Source organism: Pleurodeles waltl, chromosome 4_2 (genome assembly GCF_031143425.1).
Source record: "Pleurodeles waltl isolate 20211129_DDA chromosome 4_2, aPleWal1.hap1.20221129, whole genome shotgun sequence".
NCBI classification, from domain to species: domain Eukaryota; kingdom Metazoa; phylum Chordata; class Amphibia; order Caudata; family Salamandridae; genus Pleurodeles; species Pleurodeles waltl.
This window is the reverse complement of record NC_090443.1, coordinates 813,640,795-813,667,621: the sequence shown is the minus strand read 5'-3', so window position 1 is coordinate 813,667,621 and position 26,827 is coordinate 813,640,795. Positions and strand designations below refer to the sequence as shown.

The following is a 26,827-nucleotide window of genomic DNA, read 5'->3' as shown; positions in this document are numbered from 1 at the left end:
ATAGTAAAAATGGGGTATGTCCCAGTAAAATGCCAAAATTGTGTTGAAAAACTGTTTTTTCTGATTCAAGTCTGCCTGTTCCTGAAAGCTGGAAAGATTGTGATTTTAGCACCGCAAACCTTTTGTTGATGCCATTTCCAGGGGAAAAAACACAAGCCTTCTTCTGCAGCCCATTTTCCTCACTTTTTTTTTTTTTAAACTAAATGTTTGTTGTATTTTGGCTAATTTCTTGTTCTCCTTCAGGGGAACACACAAAGTCTGGGCACCTCTCGAATCCCTAGGATGTTGGCAAAAAAGAACGCAAATTTGGCGTGGGTAGCTTATGTGGACAAAACATTATGAGGGCCTAAGTGCGAACTGCCCCAAACAACCAAAAACAGGCTTGGCACCTGAGGGGGAAAAGGCCTGGCAGCGAAGGGGGTTAAAATAAAATCGAAGTTAACTTGTTGTGAGCATGCTTGGACCATGAAGATCTAAGATAAAAGCAAAAAGTCTTTCCGCACAATTATTTTAGTTGCAATTAACAAGTGTGTTGAGGTGAGGTTTTCGAAGAAGACTTAGAAGATCGCACCATTCCTCTTGGCATTACGCAGTTACGAGTATCTTTAGTCATGGAGAGAATTATTTTTAAAGGTGACAGTTCAACAAGAATATTTATCTATGGAACTGTTAATTCCGCATGCAATCATCTCTCGAATTTAACATAACAAATGGAGCTGAAATATTTGCAGGTGACGCGGCATTTTAATTAATTGGCTGAGCAAGCTCCTTCTGAGAAAAATGTGAGATGCACCTGCTGAAATTATCTTCAGAATCATAAACAGGTAAAGTGTGACGTCCGTCCCTGGGAAGGGAGTAATTGTGACAACCTGCTGACACAATTGATGTTTGAGAAGGAAACACGCTCTCTTCCTTTCAATGAGAGTCGTTTCCCATTCCCAGGACTCCTTCACTTTGCCGGCTGTGAACTGTCAGCCTCCTGTAAGTTAATGGACCAGATGGAAAGCGAGCGACACGTTTTTGGACGGCGAATTGCAAACCGAGGGTGTGAATGACTGAGGGCAGGCTGCAAGCTTGTAATATTATGAATGGATTTCCAAACGGCAATCCTTTCGTTCCCCTGCTGCAGTGGCAGCGTGCATGGACCCGAGACGGAGCCAGGTCTGCGGATGTAAACTTGCCTTGGACCTTCCACTGAGGACGGATATCGTTTTGTGTGGTACCGAGGAATGCTTTGGACATGACGCCTAGAATGGTGAGGCGCCCGCGGTTTTAAGAGCCCTTCCTCGGAGCCGGGACGTGCTCGAGACGCTGCTGAGATTACACTCTTCAGACTGGACAAATACACCACGCGCTTCCTGCCTCGAGAACAGGTGCGTGCAGGGTGCCGGAGGGAGACGGACGGAGGCTGCCACTGCCCTGTGCAGACAAGGTAGGTCACCTTTTTTGCTCGTGGGTTATATAAACCCACGCTCCCCCCACTCGCCCTGCATTATCAGTCCACCTAATATACGTAGCCTCTCCTTTTCAAAATCTGCTGACCCTGTTTTCACTGGACGGCCCCCACCCTTCCCCCGATAATGTCAGCTCCCTTCCAGAGACTGTACCAATTACCAAATGTGGGGCAACGCGGAGAGATGGCAGGGACTACAATGAGCGGATAACGGTGCTCGAGTAATCCTGCTTGCTGCTACCAGCTAATGATAAACTGCACACGGCAAGGCATTCGACTCACGTTCAGCAGATGCTCTCTACAAATACACTGCTGGCGAGGGGAAGCAGTGTGTTTGAATAATTTAATGTTATACTGCTTTACTGTAAAATCATTTCTAAAAAAAATGAAACTGGGTAAGAGTGTATATGAAAAAGCTATGTGTAGAAAAGGAGTGCGCGCTCTTCACCCCAATGTGGCGGTAATGCACTTGGTTCCTTCAGCCGACTCGTATTTATAGCAGACAGAACTTGGAAAATGTGTTTCTGAAAATCATGCACTTTCATGTTTCTGTGATGTTTCTATGTGCTTTTTATTAATGATTGTGCAGCCCTGAACAACACAACATACTGTATATTTCATTGTTTTTAGTGTGTGTTTTTTAATTTAATACAGTGGCTCTTGCCATTCCAATCTCAGTGGTAGAGGAAATGACATTCTCGAGTGCACCAAGGGGTAATAGAGATTTACAGTGGGCCTGAAGCAATAGAGAGATGTTGATTACAGAAATACACCCTACAAATTGCAGCCAGGCTGGTGGTGACCTGGAAGGAAAATATTGCAAAGGGGAACACTTGCTGAGAAGCAAGGAACATACAATTAGTAAACCGTAGAATAAAAAAAGTAGCATATGGATGCGAAGTAAAGTTAAGCAAGGTGCTCTCGGATGCTCCAGTTTTTTTATTCATGTGAAGGAAAGGGCAAGTTTTACGTGGGAGAGGACATCCCATTTTTGTAAGCATTTCAGAAGAAGAGTCCTTTAAATGTTGCCCTTTTCTTAAATTGGGGATCCTTGAAAAGTAGGAATTGATCGAGCTTTGCCTGAAAACTTGTGTTTCTGTATGAGATAGGTTGAAGTTTTATGGTGTTAGGCCTTCTAAGGGTAGCATGCAGCCATGGAGTTGAACCACCAGAAGAAGACAATGGAGGAACTCAAAGAATGGGGGATTTTCAACATAGATGTTGAAAACTAGTTGGGGCCAGGAAGGAGGCCTGAGGGGCTCTGATATTGCAGTGGAAATGGAACTACAAAATGTAATGCACAAGGATGCCTTACTTAAGTAATTTGTGAATTAATTTGCTACACTGCGTTCAATGCCCATCCCACCACTTTGAATGTGTAGCCAGAATGATAATGTCAATGTTAATGAAAGCTGTGGAGAGATAAATAAGTGATAACGTGAAACTTTGCCTTAGTTAAGGATATGTAGTGTGATGTTGATGATTTTGAGCATCAGAGCATCCATGTTATGTTCTCGTATGAACCGAGAAATAAATTATCCCAGTAATATATTCGTAGTGGTGAATATTTCTAATTGCAGGGGTCACAACTCTCTATATGATATTAGCAAGGAATAGTAGACTAAAACTTGTTCTATAGTTCTCAAGAATGTTAGGGTCAATAATTATGCTTTTTAGTTGGGGGTGGAGAGGTAAATCCTGACTATCATGGCCGTTACAACTGACAAACTGAAATCAATGCTCCCTCTCCCCCCTTCTCTACCTGACAAGGTGCTGATTGAGAAGGTTGTGCAATGGGAGTTCCTGTCGGGTGCAGTTCTGGTAGCTTGTGCTGATGGGATATTGACTGTTGCAGTTGCAGTCCATACCTACACCCTCCAATTGGCAAGATGGCAGTAGTTAACATCTAAAGGAAGTTTGAAACACAGGAAACTCCAGTTTCAGGCTCAGTGTGATGTTTCCGACTAGTTGTGATGTGACATGAGTGCTGATCTGTGAGGCGGGAGCAGTATTATGCTCCTGATTTGTAATGACACGTATGAAGTGGACATGAGAGTGATTGAGGTGATTGGGTGCAAGAAGTGGGGGTGATTTGTAGATCTCCACTTCCCTCGCACCTCTGACTTGATGCCCTCTGCATAAGTTGTGAAAGATATTAAAGGAGCATTATTTGCAAAGACATGCATGTGACAAGTTTCCTAAGACTAGCCTTAGCCTGAATACAACATTGCTATCTGAAGTGAAATAAATTTGCCTTCTAGATTGTGCAGAGTTCCTGTGGAAGCATAGGAGCTGTAGGCAGCAATGTGTAAAAAGGAATTCTGAACATGTCAGAACATGTCCTTTGCTTACTTGAGGATGTATCCCACAGTCTCCTGCACTGCTGTTCAACTGATATGGTGTTCCTTAAATACTGATGTCCTGTTGCAGCATGTAGATATAAGGTTCAGTTAAGTTTCCTGGTGTGTCTTAGTTAAAGCCTTTGGTAGTTCATCAAAACCACTGAATGATCCCTGGATTTCACCTTTTGCATTTTGCTCTGCTAAGTTGCTCTGCTGGGCTGAAGGGTTTTATCAGGACAGGTGTGTTGTGTATAAGTTGATAGGCATGTTGTGATTGGTCAATAAATTTGATGGTACAGTGCGAAAGTGAGGCATAAGGAATGACATTAGGGGAAAGCCCAAAGGTGCGTCACATGTCTTTGTCTCAGGACTCAGGGCACAGACTCAATGTCAGTGATTCACAGTAACAGGACCACATTGGAACTGAATAACATGAGAATAAATAACTAGGGGTACACTCCACCTCTGCTGCTTGGAATTGCAAACTGAAAGCTATACTAGAAAGCAGGACTGTATTGGAAGTGGAAATAGGCACATTTGCTATTGATATTGTACTCCTCAAGGATGGACACAGAAACATCATGGAGCTGTTGAGATATTATTGTCAACCTTGGAGCCCTCTGTTGGTCAGGGTCAACAACAGGTCACTGACCTACAGGAGTGGGTATGCTGTAATGTCTGAGGGGCACCTGTTCTTTTAGCATTCAGGGAGTGAAAGTCTTGATTTTCCCTGACTATTCTGTTGTACAGTGTAAGCGGCACACCTTTTTGAAAGGTAAGGGAAAATTAATTTCCTTGCAGCTTAAAAATATTGTACAGTGAAACCTACATCCATTGCCAAAAGAAAATTGGTTTGCCACTGCTGATTGGGTTTGGACTGAACCTTAAGCAGCATCAGCTAGAGAGGGTCATTGTCCCACCCTGAAACAGGGGAAATGGTCTACTGGTAAAAGACGGGAGGGCCAAGAAACTTGCACAATCCTATCTAGCAGCAATTAGATTTGAAGATATCTGTGCTTACATCACTTTCAACAATGCAACTGCTGGCCCACAACCTCTTGCAGGTGAGGATGAATTATCTCCTTTGCAGAGAAGTGACAGTTTTGAGGACTTGATTCCTGCTGACAGAGGGGATGGTGTTGAAAATTGTCCGGGAGGATCCTGAGGGTGGCATAAGATTTATGGTGGCTGACAAATTTGCCTTTTAGATGTTGAAAGACTTGTGGCACAAGGTGTACCCCCTTGTAGTAAAGCCCAAGCACCTGTTGCAAATCACAAGTAACTACTGAGCAATCAGGTTTCCTGTAAGTTGGGAATTAGGTGTGACAAAGGTGAGGCAAGAGTGAGGTTTCCCTCTATTGGTAGGTGAAGGGTCTCCCTAATGGGATTCAAGTGGGATTTGCCTCATATAAATCATGATGTCTGCCATGCATAATTTCTTGTGGTGGAAAGTCTGATGGTTGGCTATCCTGAATAAGTGACACAGAGTTCTAGTTTACTTCAATAGCAGGGGACGTCTTTTGCTTTCCATGAAGAGAGTCATCTTGATAACTTTGTAATATAGAGCAAATACTGGACAGGACATGTTTTTTTGAACTGCCTGCTCTGCTTATGTTGAAGTAGTGCTTGTCTGGGCTATGCTTGGAGCTCTTTTCCTGAAAGCTAGCGTCTGGAGTGATAAATCCAGCTGATTGTTTGCAGATTATTGCAGGAAAGCTGATGGGCTACGTTTCACCTTTTGTCCTGGTGACAGTGAATTTAATTTAATTGTATTGCAGATCATGTATTAGATAGATCTCATCCCGTACTGGCTGCAGCTATTAGCAGTATGTGGGTACTGCAGTATAAAGATTGGTTAACCCATGGGGGACTGGATGATGTATTTTGACAAAAACCCTTCCGCCCTTGAGTTTTCTTTCATTTCACCGGTCCATGGTCTACACACAACCTGGGTAAATTCCTGGTCAATTCTGTAGGGGCTGATTAGATCCTAATCATAGAGGTTTTGGGAAAACGAATATTCAATAACTGAACCTCACTACTGGCATTAATTTGTGGCTCTCAGCAATCAGCCATGCCACATTAGAGCACATATGTTTCTACATTCTAGGGCTGCACTTCCTCGGGGATATTTAGGCCATCATTATGAGTTTGGTCGGTGGAAAAGGCCACCCGAAAAAACTTCCATGGTCAGACCACCGCCACTGCAGCGACCATCCCACGGCCCCTATCACGAGTTTCCAGCTGAGTCAGATGGCGGAAACATAGTTTCCACCTGCTGGCCCAGCGGGAAACAGCCCACAACATTGATGCCGGTTCGTAATCGAGCCGGCAGCAATATTGCAGTGCATAGGGTACAACAGCATCCATCGCGCTTTTCACTGTCTGCTACGCAGACAGTGAAAAGCGTGACAGGGCTGTCCATGGGGGCCCCTGCAACCTATCTCCACCAGCTTTTACGTGGGGGAGAGGGGGGGTCATAATCCCCAGGGCAGCATTGCACGCAGCGCTGCCCTGGTGGATTAGGACCGCCAGCACCGCCAGTCCATCCAGTGGAGGGAAACTGGCGGTGCTGGCAGTGCTGGCGGTCTGACCGTGGCCGAACCACCACGGTCATAACGTGGAGGTCTGACTGCCGCCAAAGCAGTCGGACCACTGCTTTGGCGGCAGTCAGACCGCCACTGCAAATCACAGACTCGTAATGAGGGCCTTAGTGATGCCCTCCATGAGTATTTTAGGGATAATGGTGGATCCACAGTCAACGTTAGGACTGAATGGGAAGCCTTTAATATTGTAATTAGAGGTGAGTATGGCAGACGTTATAGGACAAATAATACAGTTTTTCAGAAACCTTGCTACATTTAACTATAATTTACATACCTTGGAGCTTTCAACATTTGCTGATAATACCTAGGACCAATACCTTTCGAAAGGTAGGACAGAGAAGTCTTGACTAATGGAGTGGTTACACTGTCAGTATTTTCATGAGTATACAGCTGGTAGGATGCTTGCTTGGGTGAAGTGACACTTAAAGAAGTCAACTGACCACAATTTGGGACGGACTGAGCAATACTATTGATGTGATACTGAGATATTTCTGACATACTACACACATCTGTATACTGGGGATGCATTGCCTAAAGCTGCTGACATCCACAAGTTCCTAAATGAGGCTAGATTTGCTGGTCTGTGGCTTTTAGATTAAAGTCATCTTTGGAGGGTTCACTGCCAATTGCAGAGGCAATAGTGATAAAGGGTAGGGTCAAGACTTGAGGACTAGATGGGTTGCTAGTGGAATGTTATACAATATATCAGCTTAAGAATATTCAAAATGTATGATGCATATTGAAATTTTCATTAGGTTTGTTAGATAAAACATCTCATCACCCTCTAGCAATGCTTAAATGAATGGTAAAACTCTTAGTAAACTGCTGACCATCTGCATTTTGAAGATTCTTGACCTCATTGACACATCCAAACTGAAATGGTTTTGTATCAGACATGAGAACTTCCTTAAATATCAGGCACTGCTTTCATTTGATATCCAGTGTGTTGAATGTTGAGCTGTTGCCTGCGTGGTGCTAATTAACATTGAGAAAACATTCTGTATTTAGTCTGGCTTATCTTTATGCAAAGCTTTGAAAAATGAACTTTGGTCTGACAATGTTGAGCAAGCTTGCTTTTTTATATGCAATACTATAACTCAAGTGCAGGCAGGTCAGATGGTCTTAGTGCAGTTTGGGCTGGAATGGGGTATGAGGCAAGGATGTCTGCTGTCTCCTAGCTGACTACTATCCTCTTTGCTGTAGCCAACATTTAGCTTGTCAGGTTTGATTAATGCATTCCTCCAGGGCCATAGCGCTGAATCACAATTGGCAATCAATTTCTTTGTACAATAATGATGTGTTATTATGTATGGGTAGCTTACTGTCTGACCTTAATCCTTTCATGGAAATAGTGGACTTCTTTGGTGTCCTTTCTGACTTACTTGTTAATTAGTTCACATCTTGTGTGTTTCCATTAAGGGAAGTGATGACATCATAGGTAAGGACTTTTGCAGGTCCTGAACTTCATTATAAATCTTGGAGTGTGTGTATACCTTAATGATGAAAAGTTGATTTTGGTTAAATTATATAGAACAGTGAATACACTCCTTAACTTGACTGTAATTTGGAATTTTGGAAAAAGGTGTAAATTCCAGTAATTGACAGAGTTGGGTTGGTTAAAATAATAGTCTTGACTCATGTTGTACTGTTTTGCAATGCTCCTTGTGGATTTATCTTCTCTATTATTTAGGGAATCGTGTATTTGAATAGTGGGTTAATCTGGGATGATGGCATGAAAAGAGACGCTTTGCACAGGTTACAGCTTTGACGTCCTAAGAGTGCTAGCAGTTCATAGTTGTATTATGTTGTCACTTCAGTAAATATTTTGGAAAGTGGTTTTGAAAGAAACTGTCAGTAGACACTGTGGGTCTGATTTAGAACTTGGCGGATGGATTACTCCATCACAATGGTGACAGATATGCCGTCCGCTGAAATCTAAATCCTATTATATCCAATAGGGTTTAGATTTTGGCACACAGGATATCCATCACCTTTGTGACAGAGTAACATGTCCACCGTTATAAATCAGACCATGTGTTTGTAGAGGACTCAGCTATTCATATGCCAATGTCAGAGGTGGTCTGAGAAATACAAATTATAACAATACTTTATTAAAACTGTTGATGTTAGACATTGGAATTGCTGTCTGAACAAAATGTGAGGAGGCACACCATATATCCCAGAGACAGCATTAAGGAGTTTCCCATGATTTGCAGCAATTATTAAGAGGAGGCTCTGGATAATGTAAAGGGTCAATAAAGTGAGTGACCTATTTGATTGTGGGTTACTAAGACCATTTGGTAAAGCTAGGGAAACTGAATATTGTGTAATTTTAATGAATGCAATTTAATTACCTTCATCATACCTACCAAACCTCATGAGTTTGCATAGGATCTATGGCACACACCCCAGTACGTGCCTAAGAAATAATGCTAATGAAGCTCAGTTCTTCCTTCTGGTGTGGTCTTGGTCTGTGGTCCTTGGATATTGTCAACGAGTGACCACAATGCTCATGCCTCACTGAGATTATTGTATGATGCTATCCTTTCCAACCTGAGTGCTGCCTGTTACAATCATTTTTCTTAAAAGGATGCCTATTTTGCAGATATTGGTACTAAGTGCCGGCTAATGATGCCTGGATAGTCAGATGTAGGTTCTTCAGTTTGTGACATGCTTATCAGATTTGACCGCATGAGCAGCTACAAATATGCATTGTTTGTTGGAACAGACCTGATAAAGTGGGGTTAGTATCTCGCATAGTCCTCCAAAACACTACTGATACATTTGAAGAATGAGATCATATAACAGACTCCTTGACTCTTTCATTGTGTCACGATATAAGAATGCTTACTTGTACTTTTGAAATTATAAACTAATCTCCTGGATGAATCTGATGCTCCTACTGACCTTTGTAACCATGTTTTGAATGGGTTTTGATGTTGAGGAACTTTGTGTTGTGACTGATATTTAAATAAAGTATAGTAAGTAATTATCAATAATAATATTAATAAATATGTGGTTTAATATTCCTTAAGTAAACTAGTGGTAAGATATTATGTACTAATTGTCACATATGTTTATTTTAATGCAGTTGAAAACAAATGAAAGACTCTTTATTTGCAAGGCAGTAGACAGTTTAGACCAGCCAACACATGTTTCACCACTCAATGGCGAGCAGGCCTGGGGCTTTTTCAAGGCTAAGATAGTCTGTATATCAAAAATAGCACTGTTGGTCTCACATGGATTGTAGGTAAGCCATATAAGTTTGGCCTTGTGGTCCTGATCGTATCTCCAGGTAGCAGATATTCATACTTGTTTAATAGCGAAGTAACCTTCACAATACTTTTGTAAGAGAATATCTTTCATTAGTAGCGGTCCATTCGGTCCCTGTGGTCCAGTCAAAAGTGTATGGAGCTTGGATTATGTAATTGTGTAATGTATATAATCTTTTGAGCTTATTTTTTATATTTTGCAATAACTAATAAATATATTTAAAAAACAGTTTTCAGGTTAGGTCCGACATAAGTTTAAGTCCAACATAAGTTTAAGTGCTTCCCTGAAATTGCCTTGTCCAAAAGACTCATTTGGACTGAGAGTGGTTGTTCACGTTCTTGTGCAGGAAATTGAAGGATTTGCTTGCAGAGGAACATCTGTGCATAGTGCAGTAAAAGGGATTTAACATCTGTTTCTGAGAAGTATCAAGTCTGTCAATCCCTAGTAAAGTGCACTACATGTGTTGAGGGCCAGCAAATTAAATGCTGCTAGTGGACCTGCAGCACTGATTGTGCCACCCACGTAAGTAGCCTCTTAACTATGTCTCAGGCCTGCCATTGCAAGGCCTGTGCGCGCATTCTCACTGCCACTTCTACTTGGCATTTACAACTACTTGCCAAGCCTAAACTCCTCTTTTATTTAATCTAAGTCACCCCTAAGGTAGGCCCTTGGTAGCCCATAGGGCCGGGTGCTATGTAAATAGAGGGCAGGGCATGTGCTTGAATGTTTTACATGTCCTGGTAGTGAAAAACACCCAATGTTGTTTTTCATTATTGTGAAGTCTGTTCCTCTCATAGGCCAGCTTTGGGAATTCCCTTATATACCTTTGAGTGGTAATTTCTGATCTGAGAGGAGTGGCATTGTCATGTTTGATATGGTTAGAATTATAGTGAGAAATCCTACTTACTGGTACAGTTGGATTTAACATTACTATTTTAGAAATGGCACTTTTGGAAAGTGGGCATTTTTCTACTTTTACTGCTTTCTGTACCTTACAGCCTGTCTCAAATCGACGTCTGGTCTTTGCTGGTTGACAGCTCCCTTTGTGCATTCCACCCAGACACCCATAAACACAGGACACTCAGATGCATCTGCATTCATCTGCATACTGATGGGTCTGCCTGGGAAGGAAGGGTGGAGGGGCCCTCCATTATACTTCAAAGGCTAGTGGACTGGCCTTACACAAAGGACTGATAGCCCCCCACAGATCCCTTGTTTGACAGGACTGGTGCACTTCAAGAACACTGTTTGACGTCAAAGGCAAATTTGGGTATTCTCCGTCTTGCAGTGCAGGCACATGCTCCTAGCCTGTCCTGGGGCCAATCCTGACACTGCTCAGAGCAGCGTTAGGATTGGCTGGGATTGCCCAGCAAGGGCGCTCCCAAGCAGACTGGGAGCTTGTGCCTGCTCTCTCCAGCCCGGCAACACAGTGCCAGACTGGAGAGATCCGAGTGCACATGTGTGTTTGGCCGGCCCAAGACGGCCGGCTAAATATACATGTGCACTGAGGGGAGTGCTCTGTGCACTCCCCCCCGTGGCTGTCATACCCAATGCCCCCCCCCCTTTTACTACAAATCAGTAATAAACACAGTTTATTATTGTTTTGTAGAAAAGGGTTTGCAGCTGCTGCTGCTAGTGGGGAGGCGACGCTCCTCCGCCATAGCGAAGGAGCCGTCACTTTATATATGTGATAGCACATGTTGGCCAAGGTTCTAATGAGCCAGCCATTTCACCAGTCAGCAAAAGAATTAAACACTGCCAAATGAAACACTGCTGAAAGATCAAATATGATTTTAATATTCCCAGGCTCTCTACAGAGTATAAAATAATTAGTTCAGACGTAAAACAATGCTCCTAAACCCCACAACTTTAACACAAGTGCACAAAATTGAAAAAACAAAAGAAAGAAGAAACAATATTTAAGTGACATCCCTAAACAAGAAAAGTGAAGCAGAATCTTCTTAGATCAGTCTTTCTTGCTGCTACCTTGTATTACAGAATGACATTATGGTGGCTCCCTCTGAAAGAAAGACAACTAACTCATCCTGTCTTACTTTCCTTAAATGGTGGTTTAGTTTGTGGTTGTGCAGGTGTTTAACAGTGTTTATATATTTACATCGATGAGGTCTATTTTCTTTTCTGTGGTATTTTATCAGTTAATATAGTTTTAAGCCTAAAACAAGAGAGCCTTCTCGCAAATACAAAGAGAGTTATGATGCCATTTTTGTCTGATTGTTTTGAATGCTCTTTAGGAGAGGTCTTAGTTTAACTTGTATATGACAGAATCCTCTTTTTCAGAGAAAGGCTCAATTGAAAGCCTTTGTTCATTAGCTGATTGTTTACTTAATACAGCTGAACTTATAAAATTTCAGAGGAAACAACCTGCTCCCGGTACAGTTCTCAACCAAAATGTCAAGTGACTTTTGTTATTTTTGAGGGTTCTATTTCTGGTGAGCCACTCTTGAAATGATTTTAAAGATCTGAGTGGGATATGCCTAGTATTCATTTTCCAAGCAAGGTGTTTTCTATTGTATTATCTTCCTCTAAGACGTTTTGGTACATGGTTGTTTGTTCAATATCTCCTGTTTAGAAAGTGTGTCATACATTTTAGCTCTAGCTCTATTTAATTTCAGAGCCTTTCCAAGGGTAGAGTCTCTAGTAACTAGTTGAAAGGCTTTTAGCAAATCCTTCTTCCACAAATATATTTTTTGCAGGTTTGCCTTTCTACATCATCTACTTTCAACTTCTTTCAAGCAACATTGCAATAGATATGGTAGGCATTTCATATGTAGAAGCAGAAAGTATCTTACTAGCTGAATTAGTCTGAGTGCTGCCAAGATTAACAATAGGTTTATAATGCTACTTTTTGAACATTCCAAACAGGTGTGCTTCCTGGCTTATAAGTTGTGAAGAGAGGCCTTGACATGTTCCCACGCATTTACAGCGATTGCAGTACCTTTGTTAATTAAACAATATCCCCAGATTAAATCACGTTGTTATTTCTGTTGTTCTTTACAAAGATATGATCAAGAGGTCCATGTTCCAGAAGGTCTTTCGTCTGTTTGTAAAGCCAGAACCTGTCAATGGACTTTTAGAGATCCCAGCAGGGTCATAAAGCAGGACGCATGATTCTGACTAGGGTGTATTTTAGGGATATTACAATAAGAAGAAGTCTAGTCGAGGCTGGCTGCTAAATTGGTTACAGGCATAAGTAAATGTAACTGGATTGGGATGTATTTCACACATTTCTAACTCTTCATTAAAACATAAAGTACCTCTCTCATACAGCATTTCAAACTAACTTTCCTTTTCTCTGGTCCTTATTTTTCCCTCTTCTTTCAATTTCTTCTGGGCTTTTGTTGTAGTCACACCCTATTATTATTTGGAAGGGGAATGTAGGCAATTCTAATATAATTCCTTGCAGAGGTTGAGTATGGTCCACAGTTGGTCCATAAACTGTACCAACTGTCAGATGTCTGGTTCATTTTCAGACTTCAAGCAATAATTATCTGCCATATTTGTTTCTTCTGGATATTGTTCCACCTGTTATCTTTCTGACAATAATCGTCATTCCGCGGACTGCGGCAGAAGCTATTAAATGTTGTACCTCTGAGACCTACTGATTTTCAGCTAAAAGACGTATACCTTCTAATCTCAGATGTGTCTCTTGCTTAACAATGAAGTTGATATTAGTTTTATCCAGTCACTGTATGAACATGTTTTGTCTTCTAGGGGCATTTTCTTCATTTGCATTCCTGGATGCTAACTTAATCAAATTGTTATTTTCCCCATTTTGCATATGTTATGTTGTACCTAGTTGGTCTGTCACCTTCCATGCTTAACTACCATTTGTCTTTATTGCTCAACCAACAACCCTGAACATGAATTTGATTCATCCCATGAGAGGTAGTAAAACCTTTCTGCTGTCCCCTTTCAACTTGAGTGCCGCTTATGCAAGATAGGAATGGGACAACCCTTTCTTTCTTAGCAAGAATGTTCTGGTAGCCATTGAACATCTAGCTGGCCCTTGGAAAAACATGTAGAGTTGAGTATTTCTTTATCTTCAACTGTTTTCCCATTTGTGTGATCAATCTAAAGCATCGCTATGATAATTTGGTACAACTAGATGCTAAACTAATGTGATATTTAAAATGTCTTCGGCTCTTCCTTTCGAGCAACATTGCAATAGATATGCATTTCATGTGTAGAGATAATAATTACCTTCTTAACTGAATCAGACCGAGTACTGCCACCATTCATAATAAATTCATGATAATGCTTTTTGAACATCCACCCCTGGAGTGCTTCCTGGTGCATACTTATGAAAGAAATCCCTTGCCTCTTCTGGCTCATTTAGTATGTTGTGCTTTCCCTGCCAAACCCTTTTCAGTCTTGATTATTGTATAATCTGAGCTTGAGCACTAAGAATATAAAATCAGGTATCATACAATTTGTCTTGTAAGATCTTGAATGGTTCTCTTCATCTGTTGGTATCCTCCTGTATTTTGTCTCTGAAAAATGATGATTTGGTCTAGTAAAGAAGCTGCTTGTAAGCTTTTATTTTGTCAAGTCTAGAGATTGTTGTTGACATCACTTACTGAGCCATGTTGCAGTCTTTTACATTTTTTTCATGGTTTTCAACTTGGTTTTGGGAGATGCTAATACATCAAGAAGGCACCATTGAATGACATTCAAAGTAAGGGTTTGTGAAATTCATGTAATTTGTATTTGCAAGCAGGAAGGAGCAGGAAGATGGATCTGTCGAGGTAAGTTGGACTAGGGAAGATTTTTTTATTTTAGGGCTGCGTGGGAGGGTTAGGGCCAGGGGGGTCCAGGTAGATTAAAGGGAAGGTGGAATGAGGGGGTCGGGTAGTTTGGTGACTATCAGGGCAGGCCCAGGGGGAGTTGTTGGGATAGATTAAAGGGCAGGGTGGATTGGGGGAAGGATTTTAGGATATGCATGGGGCGTTTAGGATTCAGGGTGGGGGAGGATGGGCTGGCAAGCAAGAAGAAGGATCGGTCAAGGTAAGTGGGGCTGGGACTGTTTTTAGGGGTGTTTTTATTTTCACTTTAGGGGTGCATGGGGGGGATTTAGGGCTTAGGGCCGGGGGGGTGTTCGGGGTAGAATTAAAGGAAGGCATGCTGGGGGGTTGGGGTAGATTGGAGGATTGTTGGAAGATTTAGGCTTCAGGGTGGGGGTGGGCGGTCAGGGTAGTTTGGGGAGGGGTGATTTTTAGGGCTCAGAGATGGGGGATTGGGTAGATTTGGGAATTTAGGGCTTAGGGCCAGGGGGTCTGGGTAGATTTGGAGGTAGGGGCTAGCAGTAGTTTTGTGGATTTGGGCCTTGGGGTGGGGTAGTTTTATGGACAGGGGCGGGGTGATGGCTGGTGTGCTTTAGGGCTCAGAGCGTGGGGCAGGTACATTTTAAAGGTAGGAGGGCTGGGGGTCAGGGTAGTTTTGTGGATTTAGACCTTGGGGTACTTTTAAGAGCAGGGGAGGTCGGGGAGGTCGGGGTAGTTTTTATGTTTAGGGCTCAGGGCGGGGTAGTTTTAAGTACTGGGATGTGTTAGGGTGCAGGGCAGGGGGGAATTTACCACACATGCTTTTTTTACCACATATGTTTTTACAACAAAATGTGTTCTAAAGGCATGAGTGGTTATGCCATGCGTGTTAAGGACGCATTTGTAGGTCTGACCGTGTTGTTCAGGCATGCGTTGTTTTTGCATGCAGGTTTATGTCATACAACCCTGAGAAGCAACAGACCCTTCTTAATAAAGTTGACAGCACCTGAGATTCCTAGACCTCAGAGAAGGCAAGGCACTGCTGGACAAAACTGGCATTGCTTGGGTACCCATGACAAGGAGATTGCAGTGCTAGAAGGAGGTCACACAAGTTCAAAGGAGTTAAGGCAGGCTGTGACGGAGGGAAGACTGAAACAGCACACATACCATTCCTAAGAACATGCACCGTCCTAGGATATTGCTATTGTTTTGTTTTGACTGATCAGAGTTGTTGGTGAACATTGTCCCACAGTGAATCATTTCAACTTGTACCACATAGCAAACATCATTTTAGTGTTAATTCTATGTTTATACACAAATACCAGACGTCTGCAAGTTAATTTATAAATCTTTAGAGAAATCCCCCCAAAAATCAAGAAAAATACAGTAGTTATCCAAATGCGGATGACTCTAAGAAAACTGCTTCTGCTTTTGTTAGACCTTTCTTTCCTCCATTTTGTCTTACAGCAGCATCCCCCATCTCCATCTTTCTTCATCAGCACTGTTGTTCTGACCCTCGTTCTCTTTAGCTGTTCTCCCCCAGTTGCTCCCTCCGGCTCTACAACAGTTGTATTATATTATCTGATATCCATCTCACTTGGATGTTTTCCGAGACATCTGACTTTAGCTCTGTATTGTAGAATGTGGTACCCAGGATGTAGCGACAAAAACTAACATTGTGCTTTAAATGTAAGATGCTATAAATGGAAATTCATAGGTAGAAATGTATCTCACAGTCTTCAAATCAACTTCTGAAGTTGTTTTTTCTTCGAGATGGGGGTAGAGATTTGTGAAAATATGTTTCTCCTGCTTACAAAACAATTCTATCACCCTCTTTGAAAGGAGTGTGAGGAGCACATTTTCACACATGCATACTTCCTCAACAACAGTCAGCTCCTAAAAGCGAATTTCTATTTCCAACATCCTGTTGGCTTTAGAGCACAGGTTTCTTGGTCAGAACTGAAATCAAGATCACAATATGGTACTGAAACACAGCATGATGGAGACAGTTCTCAATGGCATTCATGACTGTGTGAAGTAGCACTTTGTTAATTGCCTCCCATAATTCTTAACCCTGAATATATAATGTTCCCAATTTATCCTTGTGGACGTCATTTCTTCAAAATCCCAGAGGTAGCGGAAGTTGCATCAAGTGCCCTCTAAGCACTGAATGACATCACAGGAATGCACTTTGCATGACATTTAAACCGATCACATCATTGGAGGTGACATCATCTTACTATTTACCATACTGAATGCACAGCAATTGACATCCTAGAGATGGATACAAAATGATAAAACATATTAATGTTCCAGAGACAAATGAAAAACCTGAAGACATAAACAATTTCCCAAATCCCACTAAAACTGCTCCTACACATGTTGTCAGGACTTGACAATATGCTGAAGTATAATGCTGCAGGGAAACAACAATGCTTATTGTTTGCACTGTTTATATGCTGTGATGATTTATCGAATATCTATCAATGAGGCTTTCATGAAATGCGCAGTGGCTATTGCCTGAAAATGTATACCATCTTTGATGGCTCATTATGTGAGACAAGTGGGCAAAATGCAGACATGGTCACCATCCCCTCCAAGCGACTGTCAATTGGAGTCCAGAAGGAGAGAAAGTAAACAAATTTACCTTGTCCATGGAAAGACTCAGGTGCCTTATTTCAACATAACAAAATAATTCAGGGATATATATATATATATACATATATATATATATATTGGAATGTGGGTCATTAGTTGTGTGGCCTGCACAAGCAATGGGTCCGTACTCGACCACCACTGGGAACCAAACACCCCATTGTTGTACTCGAGTCTCATAGGGTAGCTTTGCAGAGCAGTCCAAGGCTTACTCATGGGAGGTGGTATGGGCTAGTAATCACCATTCATGAGCACTCAATAAATGATTGTCCAGTCTGTGATTTTGCTTTTCATAAAGTAAAAATACATTTATTACAAACACCTTACTCAATACTATGCAACCATTTACAAATATACACATGTTGATGGAATTACTTTTGGATGACATGGTGTAATTATTCTGGTCTCTCCCTGAGGGGAGCTATAATTCAACACCCCATATGGCAAAACATTTTCTTGTGTCCCAATGCAACAGGTGGTTGTCAGTCTCATTACTGAAATAAGCATGAATAAAACCTCTATAGGCATGTTGGAATACTTTGTGCTGTTAGGATTACTTTTAGATTACTCACAGATTACTCTTGATGAACATTGTGTAACCATTCTTCACCCCTAGAGGGTGCCTTGTCATATGACCCTTCACAAGCCAGACTAGGGGTCTCCCTACTGGGACCAACACATTCCCAGAATACATTTAGCAGAGCCTGCTATCATTTCAATTAGGGCTGTGAACCTACTTGCAATTACGCCATAGGGGGCGCAGTGTGCATATCCTTTATTTTTAAGCTTAAAAAACCTTTATTCTTAAAAGGGATCGAACACATGTTAGTCAATCCATGTTTCTGGTGGCACAACAGTTGACCAGGTGAAAACCGCACACAGTGCCAGGTTCAACACCAGGTTTACATCTTGATGGTGTTGCTGTCTGAATTAAAGGAAATAAAAAAAATGAAAATGAAAACCTGTGGAATAAAAGTAATAAGCCACAAAAAGAGAAAACCAAATAAACACATAAAATCATGTTTATGAAAAAACTCAAAATCAAAAAAATACATCCATCACCCATGATCCCTCCAACACCATACCAAGTAAGTTGTAATTTTGCCCTTCTGCAATATATCTTTGCACATATAAAAGAACGTCCTAGGGTATAGATCACCTGTGGGGATGGATCAATGCCTTTGGAAAGAAGGAGATTCCTTGCCCTCCACAGAGCCTCTTTCAAGCAATTCACAACAATCCAGCATTTCCGACATGGGGAGCAGAATCTGATCAAACCAAATACCACAACCTGTTTAGACAAAACTAAATCAGAATTTAGAGAAGCCATCTTCCTGGGGTCACCATAAGCTGGCGAGGAGCCAAAACAAATCATGGTGCCCCACAAGGCATTGTGGGGTAGGGTGCATGTGGAATGAGCGACTCTTCCCCTGCGCCAGAGTCGGATTGCCGGCTTGGGAGTGCCCAATCCCACCCGGACACCTCCACACCAGGGACGTGGTTCCCTCGTTGGGGAGTGGCACAAGGAACCCACCCCTGGCCGCTCCCGCCAACTCCCCACACAGCTAGCACCTCCAGGTGCTGTTGCAGGAGCCGGCCTGCCATTTGGTGTCTGCCCGCTCCTGCGGGCAGACGTGCAGCTGCTGCGGCAAGGTAGGCTGCCTGGCGGGAGCGCCGGCACTCCCGCTCCTCCTCAGCACTATCAGGGCTCCAGGATGGGGTCCGGGGCCCATCCTCACCTTCTTGGGGCGAGCCACAGCACTCCCTGCCTTCCTCCTCTTCATGGGGCCCTGGATGGGTTCCAGGACCCCTCTGGGCATCTTCACGGGGATGGGACCGTGCCCCCTGACTTCATCTTTGGTGCAGGCCCCTGAATGAGGTCGGGGGCCCCTCTGGACATTTTCACGGGAAGCGCAATGGTGCTCCCCAGCTTTGTCTTTGGCCTGCAGCCCCTCCCTAAGCCAGCAGCCATCATTGTGGGGGGTGCAACGGCATCCCCCGGCTTCACTTTCCAGTGGGGCCCCAGGATGGTGTTGGGGCCCCATCCAGTGCAGTCACAGTGCACCCCAGCAACTTTACTTTGGGCCTGTGGCCCAGCCCAGAACTTTGTGGGGAGAGTGACGGCGCGCCCCGAGTTTACTTCTTTGTGGGGCTCCAGGATGAGGTCCAGGACCCCTCTAGTTGTCTTCACAGGGGGGGTCCCCGGCTTTACTTCTTGTGGAGGCAGCCCCCGGTCCCTGGCCCATCCCGGGGGCACAGTCTGGAGCAGCAGTGGAAACCCACAGGCTTTGTTGTTTGCTCAGAGAAGGTCAAAGGTCACAGACCTTCTCCTTGTGATATCTCGGGCCGCCAAGGGCCGATTTCAACGATCTTAGTGTCATTTTGCTCCTGGTTGTGAGTCCTTGCCACCAGGAATGCTTTCATTAGGCCTCCTGGCCTAGAAGGCTCCAAATTGTAGAGGGCTAGTCCTACTGACTCCCTGTGCCAGCCTTTCTTCTAGGTGCCTTCCTTTTCTTCTGGGTAGCGTGCTCTCCATGCGCCAGCCCAGGCTTTCCCCCAACTAGCTTACCTGGCATGTGCCTCTCTGGGTATGAAGCAATTCAGAGGCAGATTCCCTGCCCCACTGGGCAGTCAGGGGGTTCTTCTTTCCAGTTGTCCATGACAACCGCCCTTAGTCCCAGTGTCCTGCAGTGACGCACAACCAAGAGAGAGCCTTTCCCTGTCCAAGACCTTTTTAAGTGGGGTGGAAGTGTCTCACAGGCCTGCACCTCTGGCCAATCCAGATGTGCCACATCACTTCCTTGCTCCTGTCCCCTCCTTCATGCACAGTCTTCCTGCATAGATCAAAATGGCTCGCCCAGGAGTTAGTGCCACATGTGCTCTGAAAGTCGTAGCCCCTCCTCCCTGACATTCCTTCCAGGGCCTCTCTGCCCATTTCCTGACATGGGATGAAAGCTGGCTGATTGATTCAAGGCCCTACTCAGGCATCTCTACAAAGGAGTAATTGACCCTAATCCTGTGCTGAGTCAGAGAAAGACGAAATTACTGGATGACCCATAAGTTGTGCAACTATGCCTTTGTAACCTACTGCATTATTATTTTCATACAGGTTACAATCTACATTAGTGTTACTCGGGTATCGTTGGGCCCTAGGGGATTGGAGTTGCGCCCTAGGCCATCCAATCCCACTGACATTTAATGGAGTGTCCCTACAGTGAAAAGACAGTATGCACACTGATGTTGACATTTAATGTAGTGTCCCTACAGAGAAAAGACAATAAGCACACTGACTATCCCTCACATGTGTACACTCATCTCATGAGGCCTCTTCCAGGTCACCACCCACTCTGCATAGTTACTTCTGTGCCAGGCTACCGAAGCGCAGTTCTTGAGCTACGCATGTCAGAAATCCTCCCCGCGCAGCCCTCACAGAGGTGCACACATGTGATCATGTGTAACCAGCCCGGGGCCTCTTACTCTCGCTGTGCCATGGCTGCCTTACCTTAGCAAGGCGGCACCATGAGTTTACTGTGAGTGAGACCCCAACTATAAGGCTCTCTCACAGTAGAAGGTCAAAAACCAGGTGATCAAAAAGGGAAAACTCAGGGCGGACCAGATAGTCAGAACTGTCCGCTTCCAATACATGTGTGTGTTAAATATATATATATATATATATATATATATATATATATATATATATACATATATATATATATAATCACGTCTACGTATGTGGAAGGACCCAAATAGCTATTTCCCAAACAAGCGTTCCACATCCAAAACACAAAATGCGAGAAAACCAGTGTGCGCAAGTGCTCCCAGTTTATTCCAGTACAGCGCAAACCCAACATGTTTTAGGGATGCTACCCCTTGATCACAGGTTGAATCCATTTGTTTGCGTCTTTCTTCTGGATTGGTACATGTTTGGGAAGCTTTGTGTGTGTATGTATATATATATATACATATATATATATATATATATATATATATATATATATATATATATTGATATATATTTATATATATATTCATTCCATCAGCATAGACAGATTCCTTCATCGATGCTTTTTGAAGAATACTTCTGGTTTAAACCAACAACGATTTATTATGAATTAAAGATGCTGTGGTTAAATTCTAAAATGGTTCGAGTGGGACAGAGATGTGTGCCAATTTATTGAAGTGTTTTGTATGTGTGTCCTTTGTTTCCATTGTGCATTTGATTTGTGCCAGGTACTGCAATTATTCTCACGCATTGACATGCACTATGTAAGTGCCTGGTGCTAATATGTAAGAGACCCGATGCCGTCTGTACATTGTTTTTAAACCATCATAATATAATTCACTCAAATATACATTCTTAAGGACTCCCTTTTGCAATCTCCATGTAATCAATATACTAACCATTTTCAACCCTATTAAAATACAACTTTCATGCAGTGCAAACACTCAATCGTGGCTTCCTTGCTAAACCAAAGATCCTAGGCAAATATTTTATTTCACCAAGCTTATTTCTTCTTTATCACACATCAGAGCACCTTGAAGTTTGTGAGTTCAGGATGCGCCTGTCTTCTGTTTGATTTAATAGATGATAATTTTGCTCAATGTATAATAATAATAATCTAGGTCTCATCTAGGGTGTACATGAAAAATAACTTGCTTCTTATTTTCCTTATGGCATTGTTGTCAGAGGATGCTGGAGGGTACATAAATGTTTCTGAGTTCATGTTTAAAAACGTTCACTTTCAATAAGTGCCTCTAAATAGTTGATATAGCATGATCTAGATGAAACGCTTCAAAGATAAACAGTTTTTCAAGTCTAACATTTTGACATGTCTGTTGCAATAATTTACATGCAAAATGTTTCCATAGCTCGACTTGTGCACAGGCTCTTTGTAGCCAAGCCATTCACTTAGCTCTGCTCTCCCGGTTAGTTTGTTAGCTCACCTCTAGTGCAAAATATTTTCTAAAACTTCAGCATAAGTACATGCACTTGCAGCGATGGCTCCTCCATTATGGTGGAGAAACATTGTCCCACTGTTGAGAGCTAGCAGAGGAAAACGTAAAAAAAAAAATGATAATAAAACTATTTTGTTATCATTTTATTTTTCACAGAGCTAGAGTCATGCAGAGTCTTAGGGCGGAGCCATCCTGATGGACAGCAGAAGGGAGAAGGAGTGGTGGGCACTGTAAGTGCACATTTCAGTTTGGCTAGCTGTTGTAGGACGGCCAAACCAACAAGCGCACTTCATGCTTCCTAATCATTCATGCAACCCTTGGAAGTGTGCGACAGCTCAGAAAAACATGGCTCTGCACATGTTCCTTGTAGTCCGCATACAAACCACCATCAGGTCCTACCTACAAGCATGTTAACTATTTTAAAGATTAACTAGCTGTTTATCTTTCTAATACGTTGCTCTTTGCCTCCTGTTATTCCCCTGTGCTGCTGTTCAGATGCCACTCACTCCTATGACTTTAGCCTGGGACTGGCAGGCCCAGCAGCTGAAGTTAAACAGGTGGCAAGACTGGAGGCTTCATTAAGCATGACAGCGCTCTGCTGACGAGGACTAGGAAAGCTGTCAAAGCATTGAGTACCGCAGGTACTCCTGCAGTATGTGGGGAATTCTATCAGTGGATGAAAGGGCCACCTAGTCCATTCTATAATCCCATGCCATTTTGGAACACTGGTCATCGAAGAGTTCCAGGCACACGGATACATCATAACGTAGAGGATGGAGACCAAAGCACCTCATTCCTCCCCTGAGAAAAAGGACAAAGCCACACTTTTTCCCCTGGAGTCGAAGCAATGTCCTCCCAGAAACAGAGGGACAAGAGTACTCTCTTCCAGTAGCAAGGTCAAAAAGCCCACTTCTTCTGGAGAAACCTTATAGCTCCTCTATCCCCAGCTTCCGAGGCACAATAGTCTCTTCTATAGGAGAAATGGTAGAGAAGGCATCCAGGGGTGGAAGTACATGGATGACCTATAGGATATGTGCATAGTCACAAGAGATTCCCACTCTACACCTCTTCGGCATTTGCCCATAAACCATCAGCTAGCTTATAGTCCCCAGTCTTAGCCTAACCCATTTATACAGTAAAGTACATCTGCCACAAAACGATTTGTATACACTAAACAAGGCTATGAGAAACAAAGATTTTTGCAAACGTCACGGTGGCCATTAACAAAGTAATTTTATACAGTAGTACTAAGAGTGTAATATAGTACTCTTATAGTATTACTTTATTATTCATAAATTGAGTCCACAAAGCCACGGGCACAGTTTTACACCTACGCTGGTCATAAAATTTTTATGCATAGATTTTTACCAAGAATGCATAAAGCTGTGAACACATAAACCTATATGTAGGTGTAAATGTGGGAGTAGCAAGGAGGAGTGTCAAAATGGGAACTATTGACTGCAAAATGGGAGGAGGGAACAGAAAATCAAGGAGGTCCACGAGGAGTTGTAAATCCAAAAATACACCTACATAGCAGAGATCAGTTGCAATTCACTAAAGTTAAATCTAGTTCTACTCCAGAAATACTACAGCACAAACAGGCTTAAATCTACTCCAGCCAGGCTATAAACTGAGGTGCGAACCACCCTAGACTAATAACAGGTATTGCAAGGCAATTGCATTGATATTAATGTAGGTTGCGAATATCACTACTTACACAAACACTCAGCGTCCCAAATAGTAATAATTAAAAAAAATGTCAAATAACTTTGCACATTGCAGACACCTGTACAAAACATACTGTCAAGATATTACAACGGTCGAATGCACATATATATATATATAAAGATATACAAATGAACAATTTAATAAATCTATATAAAAAATTACCTAACAATCAGATTCCCGAAGTCATATACGAAGCATTTTATCTGCATTAAATGCAGTGCACTGCAGCTCCAAGTAAACAGTGAACGTGGAAAAGTTAATTTGACTTGAAGTTAACTTGCTTGCGTCTAAATGCTGTAACAGATTTGTGTATAGTGTATTAAGCAATTTATGGTACTGTGTTTAAAGACATCTGAGGACTGATGCAGCCTTGTCGAGATTACAACATGTGACTTTCAGAAGACTAGGGGCCAGATGTAGCAAACGTTTGCGACTCGCAAATGGGCCGATTCGCAATTTGCGACAGTGAAAAATCGGAAATGGGATGCAAAAAGCCCATTTCCGACTCGCAAAAAGCGATGGGACCCGTTTGCGAGTCGCATCCGTTGCGACCCCATTTTGCGACCCGCAAATTGCAAGTCGCAAATTGCGAGTCGCAAACCTTATGCAATTGCAACTCGCAAATTGCGACTAGTCGCAAAAAGCCCAGTTTGCATGTCCCATTTACCACTAACTCAGAGCAGATGGTAACCATTACCAAAGTATAAAAGGGGACCCAGAAGGCATCTGGGTTACTCAAGATGGCGGAGATATACCTGATAGCAGTGAGGAGGAGAGTCTACGCAGCCCAGCAGAGGAGGAGGAGGGGCCACAGACAGGAGAAGATATATAGAACCAGGCAGACTCTTTTTCAGCAAACTGAAGAGGAGATCTATGACAAATACCGCCTTAGCAGCGCAGCCATTCTAGAATTAATAGATTTACTGAAACCACGGCTAGAACACAAGACTCTGCGTGGCTGCGCCATCCCTACGCATGTGCAAGTGCTATGCGCACTGCACCTCTTGGCCTCAGGGAGCTATCAGGGGGTCATTGCCGTGGCAGGTGGGGTATCCCAAAGTGCAGTGTCAAGGTTCCTCAGGGCATTCTTAGATGCCTTAGTCACGCACATGTCTCACTTCATATACTTACCAAGGAATGAGGCAGAAATTAACAGCACCAAGCTGGACTTTTACCGCATTGTCCACTTTCCTCATGTCATAGGGTGTGTAGATGGGACACACATTCAAATATGCCCCCCTGCTAATCTGGAACACATTTTCCGCAACAGGAAGTGTACCCACTCACTCAACATACAGGTTGTTTGTGATGCCCATTATGTCATCACGGACATCGTAGCTAAGTTTCCTGGCAGTACCCATGACTCATACATTTTTAGGCATAGTGGGATACATCAACGCCTGGAACGTGGGGAATTTGGAGACGGTTACCCCCTAGGTAGAGCCACAGACACTTGCAGACATACACAAAGGTCACTGTGCACGACAATCTGGACTTCCTAACCGTGTACTTTTGTGCCCAACAGGTGACAGTGCATATGCTCTCAGGCCTTGGATCATGACTCGGTTTTTAACACCCAGAACTGAATCAGAGAGGCAATACAATAGTGCGCATAAGAGGACCAGGAACCTGATCGAGCGCACCTTCAGACTGCTGAAGGCAAGATTCAGATGCCTCCACCGCAGTGGAGGCGCCCTCCAATACACCCCCATTACCGCTTTCAGAATTGTGGTCGCATGCGCCATCCTCCACAACATAGCCACCCGACGTGGGCTACCTCTCACCCCTGCAGACCCAGATCCTGATGATGAAGAGCAAGAACAACCACATCGCCATCATGGGGATAGGAGTCTAGCTAATCAAGGCAGACTGAGACGGGACCACATTGCAACGCAATATTTTGGACAGTACGTGTCAACTCCCACCATACTCACCTATTAACCATTTGTTAAGTGGAACAAAAATAACTGTTTTATTAATGTCATGAAGAAACTATATACAAGTTGAAATTGTCCATGGGCAGGAAAATGCCAACCAGTCATGTGGCACATTAACGCCATGTGCCACATGAATCTGTCCTGGCTGTTATCTATGATCTCCTGCCCCTCCTGCCAGCCTGGCTGGTCCCTGCTGCGTCCATGGTGCTGTGCCTACCACTCCTCAGCACCCTACTGTGAGTGGCAGAGACACTGCTCACTGTTGAGCCCTCCTCCCAGGTGTATTTGTTAACTTCCTGGCTGTGATGTCATCATCATGTGCCAGGAAGTGTTTCCAGGGTGTTCTGGTATGCTTTCTGGAGTGTTCTGCTGCATCTGCAAGCAATTTTGAAGGTATTCGCAATTTGCGACACCCACTCGCTAATTGCGAGTTCGTTTTTTGCACACTCGCAAACAGCGACCTCGCAAACTGCGGACTCGCACACAGCGTTGCGAGTCCGGCTGCGAGTCGCAAAATCAGATCGCTTTTTTTTCTGGCATTCCAATTTGCGACTCGCATTTTGCGAGTCGCATCAACTCGCAAAATGCGAGTCGCAATTTTTATTTTTGCTACATCTGGCCCTACGTTTTTTTAGCAATGCTGTTTCCTCTCCTTGAACCATCTTTTCAGGTTTAAAATTGACTGCAGTCTACAACAGAAACCTATTAATAAACTACATGTCTAATCCATAATTCAGACCACCGCTGAACTTGCTCCCTGCGGTCCAGGCGTGTGAGTTACTGGTTGCAGCAGTACTGCAAACTCTAGCTAACTCAGATTTGTTAATCCCCATTGGGATCTCCAGGCCATAGAGGTTCAAGATCTCCTCACAGAGCTGCCTATAAAAAATGTCAAGTCGGGGGCATGATGGGTTGGCAGTGGGTGTTTGCTCTTCACAGACATTGCTAGTTGTCCATGCCATCTTAAGGATGCAGAAACAATCCATTCATTGCAGTACCTAGAATACCACTGTGAAAAACATGGAGGCCCTGACGTAATTGAAAACACATTTTACAGTGAGCAGCGATGAAATGAGATATCACACACAAAGGGCTT

The 26,827-nt window shown here is 43.1% G+C and overlaps 1 protein-coding gene across 1 annotated transcript in view; it reads left to right on the top strand.

The window, feature by feature from the left end:
• Window positions 1-846: 846 nt before the first annotated feature.
• The window catches only part of PDE4B (phosphodiesterase 4B), a 1,531,620-nt gene continuing 1,505,639 nt past the window's right edge, over window positions 847-26,827 (top strand). The window contains exon 1 of the mRNA XM_069232487.1: window positions 847-1,432. The gene's annotated coding sequence lies outside the window, so the exon portion shown is untranslated. The remainder of the gene's footprint in view (window positions 1,433-26,827) is intronic.